General features: G+C 36.3%; 1 long non-coding RNA gene across 1 annotated transcript; it reads left to right on the forward strand.

Annotated features, from left to right (window-relative positions):
• Nucleotides 1-1,131: 1,131 nt before the first annotated feature.
• On the forward strand, nucleotides 1,132-2,141 carry LOC150007143 (uncharacterized). Its single transcript, XR_016511788.1, has 3 exons — nucleotides 1,132-1,409; nucleotides 1,632-1,795; nucleotides 2,038-2,141. It is a non-coding gene; the product is annotated as an uncharacterized LOC150007143 (long non-coding RNA).
• Nucleotides 2,142-25,276: the final 23,135 nt, after the last annotated feature.

Genomic DNA, 25,276 nt, shown 5'->3' on the forward strand with positions numbered 1-25,276 from the left:
GGAAGACAGGAATTGATTGCAGTAACACAGGTAATAATTGATGAGCTATTTGAACTATTTGGTGGTAAAACTATAAGAGAAGAGGAAGAGTCCTTTTAAAAGTTAAATTCAGAGCACTTGATAACAGATGAGATATAAAGGGTAGAAGAGATAAATAAATTAAGGCAACTAGGTTGACGAGGGTGACGTGGATAGATGGAGATGCTGTTCTTTGAGACAGGATAACTTGAAAGGGTGCGATATGATGTTCTAAGGAGCACAGCACTTCGTGCGTAGTGCACTGTGGTAGAATGGAGGAGGAATGCTAACTTTGCCATCCCAAAGAGATAGAGAGTAATCAAAATAATCTTTCACCCTTTTACTGAGTATTGTATTAAGAGTTTTGTAGTCTGAGAATTGGGAAAAAGGCATTTTAAGCATTGTAATATATACTGTTATAGCTTTTAAATATTATTTTCTAATAAGTAATACATGCAAATAGTTCAAACTTCAAAAGTCATAGAAGGGTACCCCAGTCTCTTTAAAGACTATTCTTATCTGTTTCTCTACATCCTATCAGAGATATTTGTACATGAACAAGTCGTCGTCGTCGGTAGCCGTCCGTCTCGAGAGACGATGGTGTAGCTTCTTAAGAGTCTATCTGCACCGCAGAGAATGGCTGTGCAGTCCGACTCGGGAGTGACACGGTATCTGTCTCCTCCTGTGTTAAATCGACATCTTGCGATGACGCTGGAGTGTCCTCTCCAGTGAAGCTGAAGCTACAGAGCCTGGGCAGGGTGATATGGAGGGTCTGCTGTTGCCCATGCAGCAGACCCCCCCTCTCTTCGCAGCTGAAGGGTCCAAGGGAAAGACGGAGTCAATACAGCTTGGCTTCAGGTGCGCCGCAGGAGTTGCCGGTGTTGACTACAACGTCAAACCGCCTTAGGGACTCCGGCTCCGGATTTTCTGTCGGGGTTTACTCCCTTAGCCTTTCCCCTGAAGAGGTATGCCGCAAGGCAGCGGAGGTTTTTTGGAGTCAGAGTTTTCCTTCTCTGATGTGCCCTGACTGGAAGATCGAACCAGCGACACTTAGCTCGCAGGCCGACGCTCAATCCACTGAGCTAAACCAGCCAGGGCTCAGGACAAAGATTATAGACGTGCTTAGAAGGTGTTGCTACATCGCTTGTAGCTGAGCCAGGACTCCAGGCCACTGGCTGGGCCTGGGGAAATGGCACCCAAGCGGATGCATCTGCTGGACTTAGGTGGAACTGGAGGAAGCAGAGGTGCGGCGCCAGGCTGCGGTGCGGACCCTGGGCCAGCAAGCCAGGGTGTGGTTGGTGCGGGCGCTGCTCAACCTGCTGGTGGTCGCGCTCCTGGGGGCAGCCTTCTACGGCATCTACTGGGCCACGGGCTCCGCCAGGAAGCTGAAGGTGTGGAGCGTAAGGGAGGAGAGTCCGGGGAACCAGAACCTACATCGTCAGGGGTGGAGCGGACTGACTCCTACTATGATTCTTGGGATCTTAGAGGAGGGATGGCGGGTTACGTTTGGAACTCGGACTTTAGGGTGCTGAAGGAAGAGGCTGGGGCTCCACCTCTCAGCATGGCTCCTCCAGAATCCCAGAGCCTCTTCTCTTGCCCCCCTTTCCTGCCAGGAGTCGTCCCTTGACCAGCAGATGTCGCTGCTAATGCTCGGGGTGGATTACCTTCCGTCCATCTTCATCTCTGGGGTCAACTTGGTGCTGCCGCCCGTGTTCAAGCTCATTGCCCTTCTGGAGGGCTACACCAGGAGCCGCCAGATCATCCTAATCCTGCTCAGGTTCCAGTCTTGGGGGGGGTCGGCTGGGGGTGGGGGTGGGGCCGGTGGGTCGAGGGACGTCGGTGCTAGCAGAGAAGACAGGGAAATCCCCATGAAATCCAGTGAGACCTGGAATCAGCCCTGGCTCTCTGTCACGGAGCCTCTGTTTCTTCATCTGTGAAATGGGGAGACTTGTGAGCACAGTCCTCGCAGGAGGGGCCTGGCACGCGGTCCGGGCTGATACTTTTTTTTTCTTTTGCCAGGACGGTGTTTCTCCGCCTGGCCTCCCTGCTGGTCCTGCTCTTGTCTCTCTGGAGTCAGATCACTTGCGGGGGCAATGCAGAGGCTGAGGAGTGCAAGGCCTGTGGCTACGATTACAAGTACAAGTACATATATATATTTTACTTATTTTTTACACAAATGGCATAATACACATTAAGAGGGTCATGCTGCCTTTTTTTACTTAACAAAGTATCAGTATTTAAAGACCTTGCTCATTTTGTGGCAGTATAGTATTTCATTGTGCCAATATACCATAATTAATTTAATGAGACCCCCACTTTTTGTCTTTTATGTTATTTCTGATCTTCCTATGTTACTATGAATTTTATAATTTATAATCCTGCTTACAAAGGATATACATACAGAAAAACAAATCCAGTCAATACTGGGTGGTATAAAGAAGAAAATAAATTCTCCCTAAATTCTATCACCCAGACCAACAGACCCAATAGAATGTATATTAGGTAAGTTTTTCCACTTCCTGGCCTAGTAGTGAGGAAAGCATACAAATTTAAGGCAAAAACAATTTAAGACTGGTTCTATAATAAGAGATGCTTAGCAATGTAACCCAAGGCAGAATGATAATGCTTTAATATCACAATCCGATTTGCAAGAATAGAATCAAAACCATGTGAACAGAGATATATGAATTTTTCATATAATCCATATCAGAGAGGTTAAAGGGAAAATTTACATTGTAACTTTGCTTAACCAAGATTTTTCTATTTCTTATATCCTCCCATTTCTTGATTTACTCCTAGATTTTGTTGGGACATATCCACAAGTTGCTACCTGTACATGGGAATTAAATTTTCTGACTATTGTGGGCCAGAAAATACCTTATAAGTGGTCTGATAGAGCATCTGTCTGATTTTAGATTTTAAGGTTTAAAAGGATTTTCCATAGAATTTTGAAGCTTTCATTTCATTAAACTGTAGCTTCCTGTCTTACTTTGGAAAATCTGTGCCAGCGTAATTCATGTTGCTTTACTGTTAACATATTTGGCTTTTATTTTGGGTATGTGTGTGTGACTGTCTGCAGAGAGTGGCTGTTTTATTATTCAGCACAGATCCACAGCCTAATTTCCTTCAGGTCTGTGAAATTTTCTTCTGTTATTTCTTTGATGATTTCTTTCCCCAGGTTTCTCTCTTCCCTCTTTTGAGAACTCCTATTTTTCAGGGATTAAACTTTAAAGATAATCTTTTATGTTTCTTTTATTTCTTCTGTTTGTTGTCTTGCTGTCTTTTTGTTCTACTTACTAACAGATTTCTTCTACCACATATTACTACTTGTTTGAATTTTGTATTTCAGGAATTGTTCTTGGATTTCTTTCTTTGTCACAACTTGTTGATATTTTTCAAATTATGATTCAATACTTTACAAGTGTCTTTTATTAGGACTTCATTGTTGCTTGCTTCTCTACTAATATTGTTCCTCCCCTTTGGTCTCCCTCTTTCATAAGGAAGAATTTTCTCAAATGTTTGATAATCCTTGATTGAATAGCCATAATTGCAATACACTAAGCAGCCAATTAGGAGATTTCTGTTTCTAAATTATTGCCTTTCCCTTTGGCTTTAGGTTCATCAGAATGCCAGCCGATTTGCTAAGAAAGCACAAAAGTACAGAATGTGGAGTTATTTTCTCAGCAGCCACTTCTTTTCCCCAGAGAATGAATCTCCAGCCCCTTGCCTGTAATGTTTGGGGGCTGGAGGGAGTAAACAGGTGACTGTATTATCATATATTTTGGATGAAGGAGGGGCTGTGAATTAGCTACCCCATACATAAATTTTCTACAAGTCCTCCTGTCTTTATTCACATTTCTCACCTTGCCATTCTGGTTTCTTCTAAATATAAGCCTCTGTAAGATTGTAAGAAGGAAACTAACTCCCTTGCCCATATCCTCCTTATGAATATTAAAGCTGTGTCTTTCTTTGTCCTACTACGTGAATTATCTTGCTTGCATCTGCTTTTCATCTTCCAGAATTACTGCGACCTTTTGATGCCTGAAGCACACTCTCTTGTTCTTCAACTTTTATCTACTGTTATCTATGTTTATCAATTATCTATTTCTATAGTTTTATATTTCTTTATTCTTTTTATAGTATTTCAGAGAAGGAAGTATTTCTTCAAGGAAGAAGAGATAATCATGTTCTAGCTCCCCTCTTCAAACAGAAACTTCTGGTTTTCTATTTCAAACATAGTTTAGAGCTAATTATTACTAGTTTTCTAGATTCCTCTTAGTCAGAAATAACCTACATGCTAACCCAGATTCCCAATAGTACCCTAAAAAATTATGGTTTGGAATGACTACATTAGGCAATAAGAATATTCATTTTTTAACAAATGCTCCCACATTTATTCCAATAAAATTGTCTTTGAATACATTGAGGGAAACTGTCCTAGATAAACTGAAGTTTGACAGCAGATTATTCAGAATAGTTGAGTGAACAAAGATGAAGGCTTCCAAATGGTTGAGAGGTTTTCACTTGTTTCCAAATTACATATTTATATGTACTTCTATAATACAGGGTGGGGCAAAATTTTACTTACAGTTGTTCATATGGAATATAACAAAAATAATAATACAAAAATAAACTATTTTGCATACTCACAACTATTAACATACTTTGCCCCACCCTATATACAGATAATTGTGTTTTGCAACATTTCTGATTTTATTAAAGTTCCCTTTATGGCTTAATGGTCATTTTTTAAATAGCATGTAAAAATGTGTTCTCTGCAATATAATTTTAATATACGGATTAGATTAATGATGTTAATTTTATTAAATAGGTTAAAGTAGTTATGTCATTAATTATAATTTGTGTGCTGGAATTATCAAGAAATTAAGAAGTATGATAATATTTACCATTATTATCATTATACATTCAATTCTTAAAAATACCAGAAAAAAGTTTCAAATATTTCTTAGTTGTGTAATATAGTTTTACTGACCTTTTATTTTTGTTTAAAATCTAAGAGATGCTCTAAACCCTATTTTGAGAAGAATGTCATAGATGTTTCTCAAAATAAAGCATATTTCATAATAGGTATTAATATTGCCACAAAAATTTAACAGAATTCTTCTAAAATACCAATCTCTGCTGTGCAATTTGAAGCTGTGAATTCATTGTACTTTATATAACTTTTTTATCATACTTTTGATCATTACTTCTAAACTGATTGTGTTTCTTCCTACATTTTATGCTTTTAAGTTGAACTTAATTTGTAATGATATTAAAACCTTGATTACTGATTATCTGGTTTGTTTATAGTTCTTATTTTTTTAATTGTAAAATTGAGTTATTTTGTTTTGGGTAATAATCACTTTTGTTTTTCACCCAGTTTTATGTTGTTGTTGCTTTTTTTAACTATGAGGAGGGACCCAAAAAAACCCAGGAATTTACTTATAAAATATTGTGTATTTATTTTTACATGTTTAAACTTCAGTCACCTTCAAAGCACTCTCCATTTGATGCAATACATCTATCAAGACATTTTTTCACTGCTCAAAACAGTTTCTGAAGTTGTTGATTTTGATTCCTTTTAGTGGTTATGCCATTTTTTGGTTCACCTTTTCACATCAGCAAAATGTTTCCCTTTGAGGACTCTTTTCATCCAGGGAAACAAAAAAAAGGTTGCTAGAGACCAGCTCAGGTGAATAGGGAAGGTGGGGCATGGGGATCAAGCCATTTTTGGTTAAAAACTGCTGAACACTCAGCATGTTATGTACAAGTGCACTCGTAAATCACCCATGATGAAATAGACAAGTACCTTGAAAGAGTCCTCAAAAACATTTCATTCAAGTCAAACACAGCCTCTCACAACAACGCCAGCTGGTACAAAGATACAAGTGGGTGGCTAGAACACTCACCAGGAGGGTGAAGCCTGTACTACAAGGGGCCTGCCTTCCAGAAGATAATTCCTGTTTTTTTGAGTCCCCTTTCATACATAACTATAATAAAGCTTAATTTATAAATTAGATACAGTGAGAGATTAACAATAATAACTAATAATAAAATAGAACAATTATAACAGTATAATGTAATAAAAATTATGTGAATGTGATCTCTCTCAAAATGTCTCATTTTACTGTGTATACAGCATGGAAACGATGGACAAATGGATGATGCATGTCCTGGATGAGCTAGAGCAGGACAGCAAAAGATTTCATCAGCACAGCACACAATTTAAAAACATAAATTTAAATAAATAAATAAATAAATAAAAAATAAAAACATAAATTATTTCTGAAATTTTCCATTTAAAATTTGGACTGTGGTTGACCACAAGTAACTGAAACCACAGATAAGGGGTACTAAAATATAAGTATCAGATGATAGTTATCCTGACCATTAACAGTCTAATGAGAACAAAAAGGCAAACACTCACAAGAAATTAACAAATAACCCAAAATAATATGGGATAAATACCAAGTATGCAGTCTAGAAAACATAGTCTCAGAGATCTTACCATCTTTACAATCCCTACATCCTAACTTATTAAAATATAAAATATAATTATGCCTATAAACCTCAATCCATATTCTGTTAATGACTGACAACTTAAGCAACTTCTTAGTTATTGCAGGGCTTTTACTTTTTGTTGTTGTTTAGTTTCTTTAGTGTTTTGCTTGTTACCTATGTGACTGCTGAAATCATTTATGCCACCTCTGTGTTAGGCATAGATCAGTTTATGAAAATAGCTCTGTAAAAACATATGTACACCTCATCATGCCTGGTAGTTTTACAATTTATAGCCTTTGTAAACTAAGCATCCAAATGGTATCTTGATAGCCTTTATAATAATAAACCAAACACAATTACAATTGACATTTTTCCTGGATTAATTTGTATAGTCCATGATCTATATCTCACTCTTATCTGTTCCATGTCAGAACCCTTTGTTCTACAAGATTTCTTTTCTTGCAGAATTGATCCTTATTGATCTTAACCTGGTACAATAGTGAATAATTAAATATTTCTCAAAGAAACACATCTTTCCCTCTTTTCAATATGACCTTCACCTGATGTTCAAATAGCTCCAGCGTTACTAAGGAATCTTTTTGGTGCAAACTTGACCTCTGTTGCCCTACTTTGAAAATGCTCTTGATTGCTAACAAGAGCTTTTAGAAATGTAGCAGTGCTGATTTGTTAGATAATGAAATCCAAATTGTTCTAGAAAAAGGTGCAATTATACAGCATGTAATACACAAATAAATTGACTTAATGTTACATTATAATGAAAACTGTGCAAAATCCTCTACACAAGCACAATAAAATAATAAAAAGTAATAGAACAGGTAATAGATGTAAAATAAATGCTAAAAAAAGTAGTTCAAATCATTTTCATACCAGTCAAAAGATACTGAGGAGGGCGCATCCAATCACAATAAAACACCAGAATGAAACACTTCTAAATAGTAATATAAATTTTTGTGGACACTTCATGTCCCATGATGTGGAATTGACATATAGTTTGATTTTCTTTTTCCTAATGTAAGCCACAGTTTTACAGTCCTAGTGAAAACATTTTATTGCTGGGGATGTATTAGACATGGTTCATTTCCCTTCTCAGTATGGCTTTAATTTTCCACATCCATGGCTTGACACAGACCCAAACACCAGAAGATGGTTGTCTGCTATAAACTGTTTGGTTTTCTTTGATTGCTTTACAATTTAATCTATAGTTCATTCCATTAACCCTTTCCATTTTAATGCCGCCAAGTCCCCCAGCTCCTTAATATGAAGATAAACTTCCCCTAACATTTACGTTTATTCTGGTTTTGCATGCCCAGAGAATTCCGTGCTGGGATGGGGGAGGGGGAAAAAGAAATGTTTCTTTCCTATTTAACTTTTTCGGGGCCCTGGGTAATTGCAAAATAATTGACATTTTGCAATGGGAGGGGAGGCGTTTCCCTTTTACTTCATAATACATCCATCATTATTCATTCACTGGGTTCAGCTGTATTAATGCTGGTCTGCTGAGCCAAGAAAGTGCCACTGTCATTCTAACTTTCTCCTCAAATCCCTGATCTTCCGGAGGGCGTGGGGTGGCCGGGAGGAGGGGGGAATCCTTTCCCAAGCTGCGGTGTTGTCACATCCGATATCCTGTTCCTTCCGGCAGAGAAAGTGTATCTGGGAGGGTCACCGGATCAGCCTGTGCCTCGGGGCGGCTCGCCTCAAGTACAAAAGACTGGACTCAACTCACGTTAGTCTTCTCGGTGGCCTATCGGCGGTGACGGACTGCCAGCTCGGGCTGTGGGCGAGCAGTGATGACTGCCTTGAAATGCTAAGTGCTTAATTAAGGACCTTTCATATCAGTTATTGAGGCCTCCATCTCCCATAGCCCTGGGCATTGTACTTTACCAAGGGCTCCCTGGAGCCAGAGCCAACTTTACTGCAGTGACAAGTAGAGAAAGAGAGAGAGAGAAACAAGTGGTTTCAATTCTCTCACAGCCTTCCCCAAATCAAAATACAATCCGACAGGAGACTAGTCAGAGTTGGCTGACTCCTAAAAATACACTTTTTCATGTTCATTGAAATGGAGCAAACTTGCCTCTCAGAGCAGTGAGATCCTCTCCTGAGCAGTCTCCTGTCCGCAGCCAGGTAGCGACCGCCGGGCAAAAGACTTCCCTTTTCCCTTTGCTCACCAAGACAGCTGCGCCCTGTGGAGGTATTTTAAAAGATGGAAAGATGTTTGTTTGTTTTGCTTTTTTTTTTTTCCCCTGACCCCTTTGCCCCCGCCCTCGCGCCCCGTTTTCAAGTCCCGATATTACTTTTAAAGTTTATCTTAAATAGTGTATGATGATGATAACTTCTGCTTATAGCTTGTAACTAGTCTGCTCTTTTACAGTGGAACCTCTAAGTTAACTACCTGAAAGGACTTCTGTATGTCTCCATGGCCAAGTATGTTTGAAGTTACTAAATAATGTACTTTTTGGTGTTCTTTTTTTTTTAAAGCTACAGCAGCTGCTGATGTCTGTTACCTTGGTTAACAGTAAAATGACTGATCACTGACAGGTGTAATATAATTAATTTTAAAGCAAAATACAGGAAGAATATAGATTGCCTACAACTACCTGACCACGTGAAAATTCATTGTCTTAATTCATTTAAAAAAAAAAAGACTACTCTTTACCAGCACATATGAAAGAATACAAAAAGTACATTTTTAAAACTAAAGTAGAAGAGCCATTAGCAAATGATTTTGACTGATTTGAAATAAACATACCCTAGCAAAGACAGCATCTGTAAATCAGTGTGTTAGACATTCCACTGCAGTGTTGAAATATCATAGCCAAGAAAGTAGATTGTGAAAGTTCTCCTTGTGAGGAAAAAAAAAGTATCTATGTGTGATGATAGATATTAACTAAATGGATAGATGGTAACCATTTCACAGTATAGACATGTATATCAAGTCATTATGTTGTAAACTAAGACTAATCGAATGTTCTCAATAAAAATAAAATGTTTGGGGACCACTTCTACTATCTGTGTAGAAACAACGTGAAAAGACATTTCTTGGTGTCAAAATGTTTCTAAATCAAATGCTAACCATCACTAGCTCTTCCTAATTTGTATTCATTTACTAATTTAATTTGTTATATTTTCATTGAGAAATTTTTGTACATATATTTATAGATATTATTGTTATATTTACATACTTTCATGGATACATATTAGTATCTAAAAGGAAATCATAAATATGAATAATATTTTTCCAGGCAAAGTAAACTAGGCTTGTGAACAACAGTTCATGATATTCAGCTTTTGAAGACACATGGAATTTCAGTGTTAACACTCTCTACTGGTTCTAAATGATAAGGTTAATAGAAGAATTTCAATGAAGGGTCATAGCATTATCTCTTTTGTTTCCAGGGTAAGAGAGAGCATGTTGGTGATTTACATTTATGAATCAGAACTGGGTTTTAACTCTTAAGATATCAGCTTTCACCACTGTGCACACCCATCAGAATTCAATATTTCTACCTCCAATTCTGAGAAGGAACTCTCATCCACTTTGGACGTTATTTTATCTAAAATTACCTCAACACTTAAATCTTGATATCTTCTCCTCTGTACATCTCCATACTAGAATTCCAGACAATTAAATGGTTGAGGCAACTGCCTTAAATATTAAACAATAGAAATATCTATAGTCTAACATCAACAGATAAGGGCAAGCAGAAAAGTCATTCCAGGAAAGAAATACCATACAAAATATTACAATACACTTGTTTGCAGGCATTTACTTGTACAGTAAAATTTTATGCTGCTGTGAAATCTGTTTTTTAAATATGTCAGCCTACAGATACTATTGCTCTGCTAGGAAACTTGGGGAACCCCTGGACTTATAACTGAGGACCTAATGCTACCTGCCTTCTAATGTGATATACTTACAAGCAGCATAAATTTCACTGAAGGGCTGTTGAGAGCATCTAAAAATAAAGATAAAAAATAAAACATGTAAAAATCTCTTAAACACACACAACTAACAAATATTACCTCTCTTCCTTTTACTCTTAATAGAGAAATATATATATATATATATATATATATATATATACTAAATAATGTAAGTTCTTCTAAATTTGATTCTATCTACTAGAGAGATGAGTAGCTGTCTCAAGCAATTCAAGCAATATAGGTAGTCTGTCTAATTATATGGACTTTAAAGGGGATATTTTAGAATTGGAAAAATCCACCTTTATTGCCCAGCTTCCTGTTAGAATGTAGCAGGTAATAGTTCAACTTTCTGCACTTCTGGTTAAGTTTAGAGACATGGATATATGGGGCTGAATAGTAAATAGTAGCTGGTTTAGCCATGACTTAGCTTTACAGCAAAGAACATAAATATTGGTCCTAGTGTTCCAGTAAAATGACAGTCTGGCTGCATTTGAACCTGGTCATGAAGTTATGACCTTAGCCACAGGTTTGAAATATTTCTATCGAATACCTAAGAATTCATTTCCTCTCAGGGGACTCAAGGGGTTCCATTGATGCCACAGGAGGTGGATATAGACAAGATTCAATTAAAGAGACTAGGTATTTGGATGGGGTGTGGTAGTGAGGAAACAATAGGACTTTGCAAGAAAAGAGTATATTTTAAATTGGTTTCAGGTCTCCTCTTTTAGCACTAACATCTGACATCTGTACACTCGCATAAGTCTTGGGAACATTCAGCATTTCTGTCTGTAATATAAAGCTCACACCACAATCTGATAATAGGACTTAACTATAAGCAAAGGAATTGTATTTGTATCACAAATTCAAATGGGTACAAATAAGTCAGAAATATTTATATGATTTTAAAACACTAAATTATTAAATCAGGTGTACAAAATTAATAAAATAAAATAATTTGCAAAATCCAAATTATACTGATTTTTTCCATCTTCAGTTCACTTATACCTCACTTTACAGAATGACAGCCTACTTTTTCATATGTGAATGTACAAATACTAAATATATAGCTATATGTTTATTTTATTGTATATTATTTGCATATAAAAAGCTTACTTTTAATTTAAGTTACTTGCACAAAATTTAACCTGACCTCCTAAAATAATCTGTGTCTGCCTAGTTGGTGAGAAACATAAAATACTTCGAAACATTATTCATTTGCAATTAATGAGCTTTTGTAATCACATAAAGAGAAATCTAAAAATGTCGAATACTTTTTATTCTACTCATAAGACTTAATATAGCAGATAATGTGGTGAGATGGCGCAATACACAAAAGTAAGGGCATTTTTAGTTCTGTTTTGTTTTTTCTGTTGTTTGGTATGAAAAGAAATGCCGATTCATTAAATGAAACAAAATAGAAAATGGATGGAGTAGTATTTTTAAATGAGGTCAAATGCTGGCGAATAAACGTTAAGTCTGGGGTACAGTTTAATTCCAGAGGAAAGAGAGCAAGAGAGAAAAAGGGAAAGAGTGATCACTAAGAAGATATTGATAACTCAAAGGCCCAGCGTCTGCATTCGCTCAGCAGTGTGATACCGACAATTATTAACTACAAAACTGTGGTCGCAGCGCAAGGGTAAATAAGCTATCACCATGGAGCTGAGTGGTGGGACGCGTTCCGCTGGAATGTATTTTCCGGCAGCAGGCGCTACCTGATGACAGCTACAATCAAGAGTGGCTGCAGGCAGCTGCTTTGCTCCAGGCCACATTCAATTATGTCGGACTGCATTAGTCCCTGGCGGAGCTGTCACCTTCTAGCCTGTGAAGTGATAGCGTGAAGAGGCTCCTGAAGTCTCTGCAGTCCCTTGCTTCAGGGGGGGGAAGGGAAACAATGTGGGGGGGGGGGGGGGAAGACCATTAGTCTTCTGACTGCAGCATTCATTTTGCTCTTAGAGTAGGAAAAAAAAAAAAAGCTTAGGTGAGCTGGATTCAGAAGTCTAGTGATGGATAATTGCAGGGTTATTTTTTTCCCCCTCCAACAAGTAGCTCTTTTTCAGGAGGTGGTGCCAGGACAGTGGCCTGTTGTCAGGATTTGAGAATCACTGTGGCTCACTCTCTTCAGGAAATAGCATTGTACCGGAATATATTTTCTAATATATGATATACCTAAGGATACTCTAGCAATCAAGATATTTTTCAGAGTCTGATCTAGAAGTGTGGAATATTTGACTTCTTTTCTAAGCTTTCCAGAACTTTAGGTAGGATGAATTTTGAGATATCTTTCTTAATGGATCACTTGACTTTCGGAGCTAAAGAGAAATAAACCCAGTTTATTTTGGGAAGTTAATGTGCACATAATGTATTTTTGATGATCAACCTGCCCAGAACAGTTTGTAACCTTTACCACGCTACAACCAATGACTGAAGAATGGTTAATATTGGAGATTTTCACTCCTACACAGAGCATGTAAATTCTCAGATGGAGTTGAGTGGAGTTATAGCAACTCATGATATTTCATTAAAATATCTAATCAAATGCCACTACCTAGTGAAATTCCCAGAGAGATGGGATTTATCTACTGAAGGCATTTAAAAAATTCCAAGGATTGTGGTATTAAGAAATGAGGTCCATTCTCAAGATAATATTTAGTTGCAGAAAGAAACATGTAAAACATGTGTAGATGAATTCTAGAATATAAAGGACCCTTCCTGATGATGCACTGAATACTGGACAAGTCACTTAACTCTCTGAGTTTTCACGTTGGAAAAATAAGTATGAGGATGTTTCCACATAGAATGTGAGATAGTACATATTTTATAGCACATTCAAATAAATTTAACCAACATACAGCAAGTCTAAATTTTTAAAACTATTTTGTTAATTTAAATTTTTTTTGTTCATCTGGGAAGTTTTTACATTTTTTCACATCATATTGGTAACTTCAGGCATTTTGTGACATCAGCAGCACAGCAAGTAATTATTCAGTGATTATTTACTGAATGCCCAGGATCAACATGATCATAAGTGGACAAACTTCTTAACACTGATGTTTATAAATTGGTATTCTTTAAACTAGGGATCTGCTGTGTTGCTCAGATTAAACTGGGCAGAGGAGCTGCCTTAGCTTTGTGAAGGTGCAGCAATCTGGCTTCTTAATGACTCAGAAAAATAAATAAATAAGCAAACAACTGAAGTAGCAGAAGCTCCTGCCCTAGGATGCCATTATCGCCCTGGTAGGGTGTGAGGTCCTGTGCAAAACCTTCACCTCTCCAGAGACTGTCTGGCTTAATGAGTCGTCTTCTGCCTCTAGTCCTCCACATAGGAATTGGTGTATATCATCCCGCAAAAGGGAAAGAACTTCATCCTGGCCCCACTTCTCAAGGTTTAGGAGAAACTTCAGTGAATACCCGAAACAATAATGGTGACATTCAAAAGCAAATTCCAAAGCCTTTTTTTTTTTCTTTCTCGTAGTAGTAATAGCAGCAGTAGCAGCAGTGGTGGCTGTAGTAATGCATAGACCCTTGGAAAAGTTTTTCAAGTTGCGTATTTCCTATACATGCCTCTCTGTGCCTTTCTTACCTTATTGTGTGGCCTTGGGGTTTTGTTGGTAGGGTAGTTATGTGCAGTGCCGCACTGATTTTTTCTAATTGAAAAGAAAATATACAGCCCAGCCTATTGGTGAAAAGAATAATGTCCTGTTCTCCAAAAGGAAAACCATTTTAGCCACATTCATTCTCTGAAATTGTCTTCTCTTAAAGAGTCAAACAGTAAAAATAAACAACTTGGAATAAATACTTTCCCCTTTGGAAACAAATTCCTGTTATTTAAATACAAAGAATTGTGTCCTCTTTCTTATATCCTGATGGTGATGACAACAGAGCCTCAGAGAGACAATTCATTCCCACTTTACCTAACATTTATCTCTGTAAACCGAGGTGTCCTTGGCTGAAGTTAAAGGCAGTGCTGCATGAGGATTGGGAGAGAGGGAAGAGCCATAAAGATCCAGAATATACAACATGGTGCATTAAAGCAAAGAGAGGAAAACAAAGAAGGGGAAGAGGGTAAAGAGAAACAGGAGAACCAGCCTGTCTACATTGGAAATGGCCCGTCTACGTTGGAAAAGCCATGGCCAGAAAATTAAACCTGGGGAAATTATAAGAGATAGTGAGGAACCCTGGCCAGGCACATACAAGAATCAACCAATGAATTCATAAACAAGGGAAACAACAAATTGATGTCACTCTTTCTCTCTCTCCCTCTGTCTCTGTCTCTCTCTCTTTCTCTCTGTCTCTCTCTCTCTCTCAAATCAATAAAGAATGTTTTTAAAAAAGAGATAGTGAGGAGAGGGGAGGCAAAATGAGACATATAGGTGATTAACAGAAACCACTGGATCTCCTATGACCTTCACTGAAAGCACTTTTCTCTCTGACTTGCTTTGTTCCTTTTTTATTTGTATATATAAAAGAGTTATCTATCTTTGACCTGAAATGTATCAAAAGACCTTTTTGAAAAAAGTAGGAAAGGAGGAAGAATATAATTTAGAAAAGTTATTGCGCTATAATAGTAATTTCTTAAATAGCATGGATATATGCATAGACATATGTGTACATATAGACTTACATAATCATATTCATATACTTATATGTATACACTATTTATGTATATATCTACTCAAATGTACTGACTAGATATCACACACATAAATCATTTTTCATGTTTAGATTTTTAAAATTTTATTTTTATTTATTTCTAGAGAAAAGGAAAGGGAGGGAGAAAGAGAGGAAGAGAAACGTTGATGTGCGAGAGAAACATCAATTGGTTGCCTCTCACACATCCCCAACTGGGGACCTGGCCCACAACTCAGGCATGTACCCTGACTGGGAATTGAACTGGCATCCTTTTGGTTCACAGGCCAGCACTCAGTCCACGGAGCCACACCAGCCAAGGCCATTTTTCATATTTATTAAAATCTTTGGACAAAGAAAGATTCTTCTTAATATTTTGTTTGGGAATTTTCAAAATAATTGTTACATTTAAAAACATTAAATGAATATTAAATACTAAATGACTATTAATTAGAGAATATAGCATTAAAACCAAAAAGAGAGAAATTCTTAAACATTAGTGTGCAGAACTTTCATGATTAGCAACAATGTGTTTTTAAATTTAAAATGTTGCTTCGAAAGTGATATTTCTACATGCAGTGGTATCTCATATGCATAAATATGTTGTATTAAGTATACAAAAGCTAAGGACAGTGATTTTTAGGATCATGAAAACTCTTGTTGCCTAGTTTTCTTTAGATGTATATGAAGGGAGGTATGGATTGAGTATTGATATGTATCTGTAGCAAAGTATTAAGCTCAGCAGAGCACATGAAGATCAAACCCCTCTTGTTTGCCCAGATGAGCAGCAGTCAGAGGTTTTCATAATTGGATTCTGTAAAGAAAGGCCCTTGATTAATCATGTGACGGTTCCTATAGTCTTAGCAAATGGCTGAAGGAACAAACCAGGATGATCAGAGCAATGTGCACGCCCCAGGGAATTTCAAAGGCATGCTTAATAGAAGCACTTTGACAAGATAAAATACATGGTATAGCAAAAGCAGGTTTACAGTTGTGACTATGCAAAACACAGAGTTTATTTTTGTATTATTGTTTATTAATTATTGTATTATTTTCTATATGAACAACTGTAAACTTATTTTTGTCCCATCTTGTATATGTAATAGAATTCTTAAAAATAGATCAGGTAACAAAGTTCCTTATATGCTTGCTTTGCCTTTTTCTTTTTTTTAAGGTGATTTACTAGGATATACACTGAAGGTAATTCATCAAATTTTCAACTTGGCTACAACAATGCTACAACATGCTAACAGGTCAAAATGACAGGAAAATGAACTGCATTTTTAAAGTATTTCTCAGTGACCAACCCACAATTTTCTTTTCTCAATGTGATTTGTTCCCTTTAGATCCCAAATAAGAACTACAATCTACTTTAGAAATATAATCCACACACAAGTACATAATTCCTTTATCCCAAACATGTGGCCAGATGAATTTTATAATTCAGAGTTTTGTAAAATTTAAAAGATTATACACTGTAGAACCTTCAGTAGAGCCTAAGGGTGGATCATCATTGAACACATTAACATTTCTGTAGTGAAATATATGAATATTCATAATAACTAGGATGTATAAAGGCTATGAATAGCCTCTTCTGTTCAGGTCAATATTTTAATGCCAAATTAATTTTTTAAAACTTAGAGTTCCCAGAGTTTTCTGAATTTCAGGGTTGAAGACAAGGAAATAGGAACATGTATTTAGAAATTTTTTACTATTTTTAAGAGTTAGTTACAGTAGTCCCTCTCTATATCACGGTTCACTTATTGCAGACTCACTATATTGTGGGATTTTAAAAAATATTATACTTATAAGGGAAGGGTTTAGTCAAAGAACCTGTATAAATGACTCATGGACATGGACAACGGGGAGGGATATGATTGCGGGAGAGTGGGTGGGCTGGGTGGGGGAGAGAAATGGGGGAAAATGGGACAACTGTAATTGAAAAACCAAAAATAAAAAAAAATACTATACTTAATTATTTATAGCGGATTTTTTCGTCTATAGTGGGATTTTGCAGTACTGTATACGTATGTTGTTAAAGTTACATAGGTTTAAGAGTGTAGAGTATGTTTAAGAACATAAGTAGTGTTTATAAAAGTGTGGAAAAGGTTAATAAGGGAGTGGGAATTGTTTATAAGTGTGTTGGAAGTGTTTATAAAGCCTTAAAATATATATAAATACTAAAATACATGCAAGGTTCCTACTTCACGGATTTTCACCTATCGCGGGGGGTGGGGGTCTAGAACATAATACCCATGATAAGTGAGGGAATACTCTATTATAAAAGTGAACAAAATAATTTCAAAATTCTAGGAGCTCTTGTCAGTAAAATACTACATCATGTTTTTAAAAATATTTATGGGATTTATTGTTTTAAGACTCAATATATCATGTCTATTTACAACATTTCAAATAAATATTTTCTGTATTTCTATAAAACTATTTTAAGGTTTTATATATATAACCAGAAGCTTCATATAAATTGTTCAATATTTCTGATAGAATAAAATGTGAAGCAAAAAGGATACATTAAATATTTAATACATTAAATATTAAGTTCGAGAAACTATTTTTATTAATTCATTTGGTTTCATCTAGGTTGTTTGTTTGTCTGTCTGTTTAAGATAGCAAATGTTCTATTCTTAACCCAGAACTTCTCCGAAATCTGAGCCTTGCATCTTAAGCTGATTTTAGGTATTAGAAGATCTGTTTCAATTGGACTATATTTTACTTAGGAGAGATATAGAAAAGAGGAGGCTTTTATTGGTTAAGTTTAAGTTAAATGATTAGAATCCCCATCCATAATAACATATATACCCTGATAATTAGGTAAGTCTCAAATATTCAATTCTGGAATTTTTAACATAAACATCTGAACTGAAGAGAGAAGAGAAAAAGAAATTTAAAAAGAAAAAGAGACAAGAAAGAAAAGCAGGGTTAAAAAAAAAAAAGGAAAAACGAAAGAAAGGAGAAAAAAAGCAGAAGAGACAGCCCAATTTCTTTCTGAGACAGTGGTGCTTCGGCACCTGAACCCTAACTCTTCAGGGGTCAGGACAAAGAATGGGAATCTCGCCTGGCCATACTGGTTTGCGAAACCCAAGAGTACTCTGAAATGGGCTTCAAAGCAATAGGGTTGGAAACAATTCCCAGATACATGATATAAAATAGGACCTAGAGCAGATATTTATGAAACAAGTCACACTAACAAAGCAGGCCAAGTGCCGAGAACACAGAGCAAGGTGCACCACGAAGGAAACGTAGACTGGGAGGCAGCTGGGGTCAGATGAGAAGCTCTTAGAGCCAGCTTGAGAACCTAAAGCCAGGGTCTCAAACAAGAACAGAAGTCAAATAAGGCATGGACACCATCCACATGAGCTGAATACTGGATCAGACATGGTCTTTTCTTATAGAGAAAGAAATCCAGTAGCCCAGCCCTCACAGAGAGACCAAGCCTAGGCATCAAGTCACTTGGCCTTTGTCCAGTTAAAAAGCCACCTGCACATAGACCTGGCAAAAACTCACACCACGTGCACAGCCACATATACACTAATGCCTTGCGGGGCTTTATAGCACATGCACAGCACATCAGGACACTAAGAAGTGAAAAAGACAACCTGAGATAAGGAACATAACAGTAGCTCCCACATATTAATATGTATTAATACACATTCAGCAGAGAAACATGACTAGATAGAGTACTCTCTTGTCGGTTTCATAAAAATACTGCCAGTAGGTCTCCATTTTACCATCCCCCAGCTTCACATCCCTGTCTGGGCCCTGGCATGACTGTGGGTAGGAAACGAATGAGAGAGAAATAGAAAAATAAAGGAAATACAAAGAAAAAAGGAAAGAAGCTCCCTTGGAGACATCAGTCACACATACAAGCAGTGTCTTACAAGTCGCTCATACAAACCCTGTCGATTGCATTGTTTGCTCTGATTCCTCAATTCCCAATGTCTTTCAAAAGCAAAATAATAATAGTAATAACTATAGTTTTATTTATTCTTGGTCACAGAGTTAATCAGTTCCTATGGTGCATGAGTATGATGAGCTGTGGACTGAGGACATTTTTCATCAGATATTTTCTTCTTTTGCCTTTGGCAAAAAGTCCACCAGTAGTGATAAATAATTCCATACCCCTAAGTGGATATTATTATTATTTTCAAGTGTAAGCCACAGCTGGCTCCCAGGCTGTCGGCTCTGCTGGAGTCACAGATGCTGTGTGCATACCTGTTGACAATTCTGGGGGTGGAAACAGCTCACCATTCCCATATCCATTCTTCTGCTCTTTCATCCTAATGGTGTCCCTTGAAAGTGCAGCCAGGGAAGGGAAGAGGGACAGGCTGAGGCAAAGGGGCAAAGAGTGTGGATTTTGCCTTCAGGTTTAGAATATAAACCTACTACTTAGATGTTTGATTTCACAGCCAACTCACTGGTTATACTAAGGGACTGAAAGAAAATACAAACCCACCATTATTTTAAAGGACTAGCATAATGTCTTGTACATAGTAAGGGACTAGAAATTGCTGAATAAAGAAAAAAGTAAATGAGGTTTGTTTTGTGTTGCTTTTTAAAAATCTATGGGCCTCTTCTCTTCCCTGTTACTGTCTTCATAATCCCTTTTGATGCTCCTATATCCCCCACCCCTTGGTGCCTACTAACTTCACAATGCTCCCTGAATGACCACAAAGCAATAATCTCCCTCTCCCTAGATATTATTTTCAACTCTTACTTCTCTCCCTCTATTGAAATGTGCTCTTCCAGTCAACCCAAGCTCCTGTAACAATCAGTTCCAATTATTTAATTGGATAACAAAATATTTTTAAATGTGTTTCCTAACAATTAGGTTACCCTAGGTCTATATCCACATTCTAAACTTAGCTAAGGATTTGTGAAATAATGGGAATTCCCAACATAAACTGGCTGAAGACTAGTTGGACAGGCCAGTTATTCAGAAATATTACTGGGATTGTATTGTGTGCCATTTGCCAGCCCCTGTTGTACAGAGCTGGCCATGTTTAAAGGCTTGAAAATTGAACACGTACACATTATTTTTGACATAATAAAATCTCTACTATTTAACAAAAAAATAAAAGTTATAGGAGGTTAAAAAGAGGGAAAGGGAGAGTAAAATATACCTAAGAAAAACTGTTTTAGAGTAAATTTATAATATGGAAAGTCAGTTCTGTTATTCCTAAGGGAATCACAGGTCCCCAAACTAATAAGATTTCTCTGAACATGTATTGTGACTTTTAATCAGGTATTTCACTTGAACAGCTCCCCTTGAAATGCATTTTCAACCTACATTAAAAAACTAAACAAGTCAAGCCAAAGACTCAGAAGTGATATTGACAACAACATAGTCAACAGTTTTATGGGAAGCTTTATGGCTAAGAAAAAACACTAGACTTCGACTAAAGAAAACTAGGTCTTATTCCCACCTTCACCACACTTTCAACAGAAAATAATTTTTTTAAATACCATGTTTAACAAATAAATAACTGGGCAGATAGCCCTTGGTCAGTCATTTTAATCATTGTGTATCTATAATATGAAGGAGCTGAACATAAAGTCTCTACAGTTTTTTCCTCATTGTGAAATTCTAAAATTCACCAAACTCACCCCAAGGGGTCTTTTGGTATGTTTTGAAATAGATGTAGAGAAAAGCACTTGGCCACAGGAAATTAGAGATCAAAGAAGTCCCTTTATCCCTTCCTCTCCCCCTCTCTTCTTTTGACTGGAGGAAAAAAATGAAAGGAATAAGGATATCATGACAGCAATCCATATTGCTGGCACTGCCCCAGGCACCAAATGCCATCACTACTCTGTGTCCATTACAAACCTGAGGTCACAGCATGGCAAAAGAGAGGGAAAAAAATGTTATTCGATACCAGTGAGCCAAGTGCCCTAAACAGTCATTTCCAAAGCAGTTATAGTTCATCCATATAAGCTCAATGGTTTGCATGACAGGAGCAGCAGCCTTTACTTCACTGAGTATTAGAATTCATAAAAACAGGATGAAAAAAAGTTGCCGAAAGGTATGAGAAAAGTTTTCTTGCAGCATAAGTGAACATAAAAATTCCATCACATACCAAGTCACCATTAAAAGCAACCATGTTTGGAAATGAATTTCATAAACTCAAAAGTTCTATGGAAATGTATATTTGGTCTGGGGCATTTCAGCACCTTCTATTTACTCAGATTTTTTTTTTTTTTCATTTTCTAAATCAAACAAGAACATGATCAATTCCACAATTTAAGTTTTAAAATAATTCTGAGGAGAGGACAGAGACATGAGTGGCTCAGTTCACAAGTAGTTGTGAGACCTTGGACAGACATTTAACTCCTCTAATCCTCAGGTTCCATTTGTTTGAGGCATTTGAGCTAAATTTCTAAGACCATATTCCAGATTGAATATTTTAATGACTCTGATAGATAGCACATGATGGTTATTCTCTTCAGAGCTAATTTTAAGTGATGATAAAATTTACATAGCTTGGGAATTCAAATATTAATTTTCTAAATATTCTTCTGACAGTTGTAAGAAATACTGGCAATCTACCAAAACCAAGGCAAAAGAAATACCAATCCACAACATTTTAATGTGTCAGAGTAGAAAGCAGATCTTCAAGAAAGGAATAGCCAGTTTCCTTCAGAAAATCTGTGTCAGGTAAAGTCAGAAAAAAGAATGGATAGAAATTTAAGGATGGTAACATATCTTGAAAACTCAGCCAAACTATGTATTCCAAGGGATGAGAAATGAATATTTGGAATAAATAATAAGGACAAATAAAAATCTGCAAACAACCCTGGACAGTGTAGCTCAGTGGGTTGTTGCATCATCCCACAACTGAAGGATTGTGGGTTCAGCTCCCCATTGGAGCACATGCCTGAATTGTGGGTTCGATCCCTGGTCCAGGCGCATGAAGAAGGTAACCGATGGGTGTTTCTCTCTCTCCCTTCCTCTCTCTCTAAAAGGCAATAATAAAAAAATGTCCTTGAGTGAGGATAAAAAAGTTTTGTCTTTTTTTTTTTTTTTAATCTGCTAATCTTTGTTGAGCATGCATGTGCTGGGCATCATGAAATAATTTAGAATAGGTTATTTTTATTTAATCCAATACCACAGAGTATTTTACTAACTTTTTGAGAATTAAACTGAAAAATTCTATTTTTTTCATGCCATAAATTTAGAAAGTGTAGAAGTTCAAAAAGAGAGGTTGATTTGGGCTCTTTCTGGACAGGCTTCTCCTAGTTGATATGATCCAACACACTCAAGATATGACATCTTCTCATAGTAAACAACAGCTCTGTCATGTCAGTAGTTAGTTGTTAAGGAAGTTTTATAAGTAAATATGACTTATTAAGAGAAATAACAGTAATAAAATACAGAAATACAGCATTAAATCAATAGTTATATTAAAGCTCATAATTCTTGGCAAATTTTGGCTTTATTCTCATTTTCTTCATAAAGATTAATTATAAATAAATGACACATTTTTCTATTACCCTCAAAAAACTTTACTGTGATGAATTCAAGTTAAGACCGTGCCTGTTGCCTTGGGTAAATTCAATGTGACAACTAAAGAATAAGCCTCATCTTTCAGTAGCTTATGTAATGATAAGTCACTAAAGATAAGTCACATGGGTGAAACATCTCTTCTTGAAGACTTCAGATTTCAGCAGTCATAATAAGAACATATGAAATCCTATCTATTCTTAACCATGAATTTTTGCTCTTTTGGCTGAAACTTAACTGCAGCACATTACGTTAAAATAAGAAACTGAAGTTAATGGAAGTATTATAAAGACCTAAAGATTCTTCCATGTGACATATTTACTGCTTCCCTGTAACCACCTCAAAATATTTCTGTCCAGGGATGAGAAAAGGAAAATGGTGAGTCTTTTTCACCTCTAAAAGAATGAAAAAGTCTTTTACAAGCTTGCTTCTTGTTTTACTAGTGCCCCCTCTAGTGGAATTTTTTGGATAATGCAGTTCCCAAAAAAACACGAGGTTAGGGGGATTTATGACACCAAGCACATATTTTGTTTGGTTTTTACTTTTTTATTTTTAGAAACATTCTAAACAAAATGATGTGAAATAAACAAACATGATAGTGCATAATAGATGTACAATAGTTTAGTCAGCAATTGTAATTAAACCAGGCAGTGATAAAAATCTGTGCTATATTGAGAACACAAAACAATTTCAGATGTAATGTGACAGACAGACATGAAAACATGTTTTGCCAGAATTCCCTGTCATTCATTTTGTGACTTGACTTTTTTCCCTGCATCAACCTATTTGGTCAATAGCCTAAAACTTTCCTACCAGTCACTTTCTTCTCATTTACTTCAAAACTTGTCTTTCCCCTCCCTGTTGACATTATTCCTCTTTTATAACATCATTATGCAGATAATACCCTTCATCTCTAACTTTCGCAACTTTTTTCTCTCTGTAAATTGCATTGATGCCTCAGAATCAAGACATATAAGCTCATTTGTTTGCAATTCCTGAGCAGTCTTTTTCTAATCATTTTCTTGCATCCTTTTTTTCTTCGATAGTATGTTTATGTTCGTACCAGTCGGTGGGGAGTAGGAGGGACTAACCCCACCCCAAATGACCATGTTCAACAGAGCTTCATAGGATTCTTCCTGGAGAAGTCTTGAGCTTGGTGGATGCATCTTGTTCTACAGGGATCTCTGTCAACTTCTCTTTTCATGCATTTCATGTGCTTCCCCGTTGATAGCCTAAGGGGGCTTTCACTAAACAATTAATGTAAGGCACCTCCTGGGAACCTAATGGATATTTAGCAAGTAAATTCACTACCAGCGAATTGTATAATGTGATTTTTTGACAATGCATATAGAAAAGGTGCAGAAAGGTGAACTTTTTTTCCAAATGTGTAATAAACTACCTAAACTTCTCATGCTTTTGCTACTGTTTGGGGATGAAGAAGGACCAAATTGTATTTTAAGATATTGTTGCATGTGCCAGCCTTTGCCATTTGGGCATAATACCACACTACTGTTCACTTTTACTAATGTAATGAACAAGTCTCAATCTATTAGTGAAAGTAAAATTTGTTGTGACATTTTGACTCCGAAGCCGCAAGCAATGAAAGGTGTAACAGTGCACAGGATATTTGTATTATGTTAATAAAAAATGATACTACCATATGATACTAATACTGAGCAGAGAACACTGATTAGTATTTTCCAGACCAAAGTTACAGTCTAATTTTAAAGTGACCAAACACCAGTGTTTTAGATTTATTGACTTCATCATCTTAATGTTCTTCTAAAATGTTGCTTGAATTGGTGTTTTTTTACACCAAGAAAACTAAAACAAGATGAATACCTAGCTTTTTGCCCTTTCTAAGATTTCCTAAAATATAAAGATCGTTTATATTGAAGGAGTTTTTCTTAGAATAACATATTTTCCTATCTCAGATTATGTTCTTTATCAAAAGTAAAATTATAAGCAGAAATAAACAGACTACAATAATAAAATATTTCTAAACAGTGGGTTTTGGTACAGTATATAGTAAATTGAAATTTTCTATAGCATTTTAACTTTAAAACATATTTTAAAAGGCATTTTCTTGTCATTTTTTATTCTACTTGCCTGAAATGCTCATATAATAGATACAGTTATGACCATATGTGTGTATATAAACACATACGTTCATACAGATGTTTCAAATATTTTTTAATAAATCTGACAGTTTGCAAAGTTAATAGAAAGTCACCATTCCAAACTCTTATCCTTAAATCCATGTATCACACACTTTCTCTTCAATTTTCCTTGCTATTCCAATTAAGTTTGCCTTTACACTTTTATTTCATACCATTATCTTCTTTTTCTTGTCTGAAAAATATCAGATGAAAAAAACTAATGCAATAAAAAGCATATACATAACAAATAGCCCGCCAGGGATGGAGAAATAATTGTTGTGTAATGGTTGATGTTACTTTTGCTGTGTTTTCAGTCCATAATGATCTATAAATATTTTTGTGGTATCTTTAAGAAAATGAACTCCAACTCCGCAAACATCTTCAAATCAGAATTCAAATGATTTTAGTGACTATCCTCAAAAATTGTTGTTTCTCAGTGAGACCCAGTGTGGGTAGTAACAATTACAAATTAATTGCCACAAAAACATTTTATCACTTTTGTCTTCCTCTT

The sequence above is a fragment of the Furipterus horrens genome, unplaced genomic scaffold (assembly GCF_987537825.1).
Source record: "Furipterus horrens unplaced genomic scaffold, mFurHor1.1.pri manual_scaffold_6, whole genome shotgun sequence".
Lineage (NCBI taxonomy): Eukaryota > Metazoa > Chordata > Mammalia > Chiroptera > Furipteridae > Furipterus > Furipterus horrens.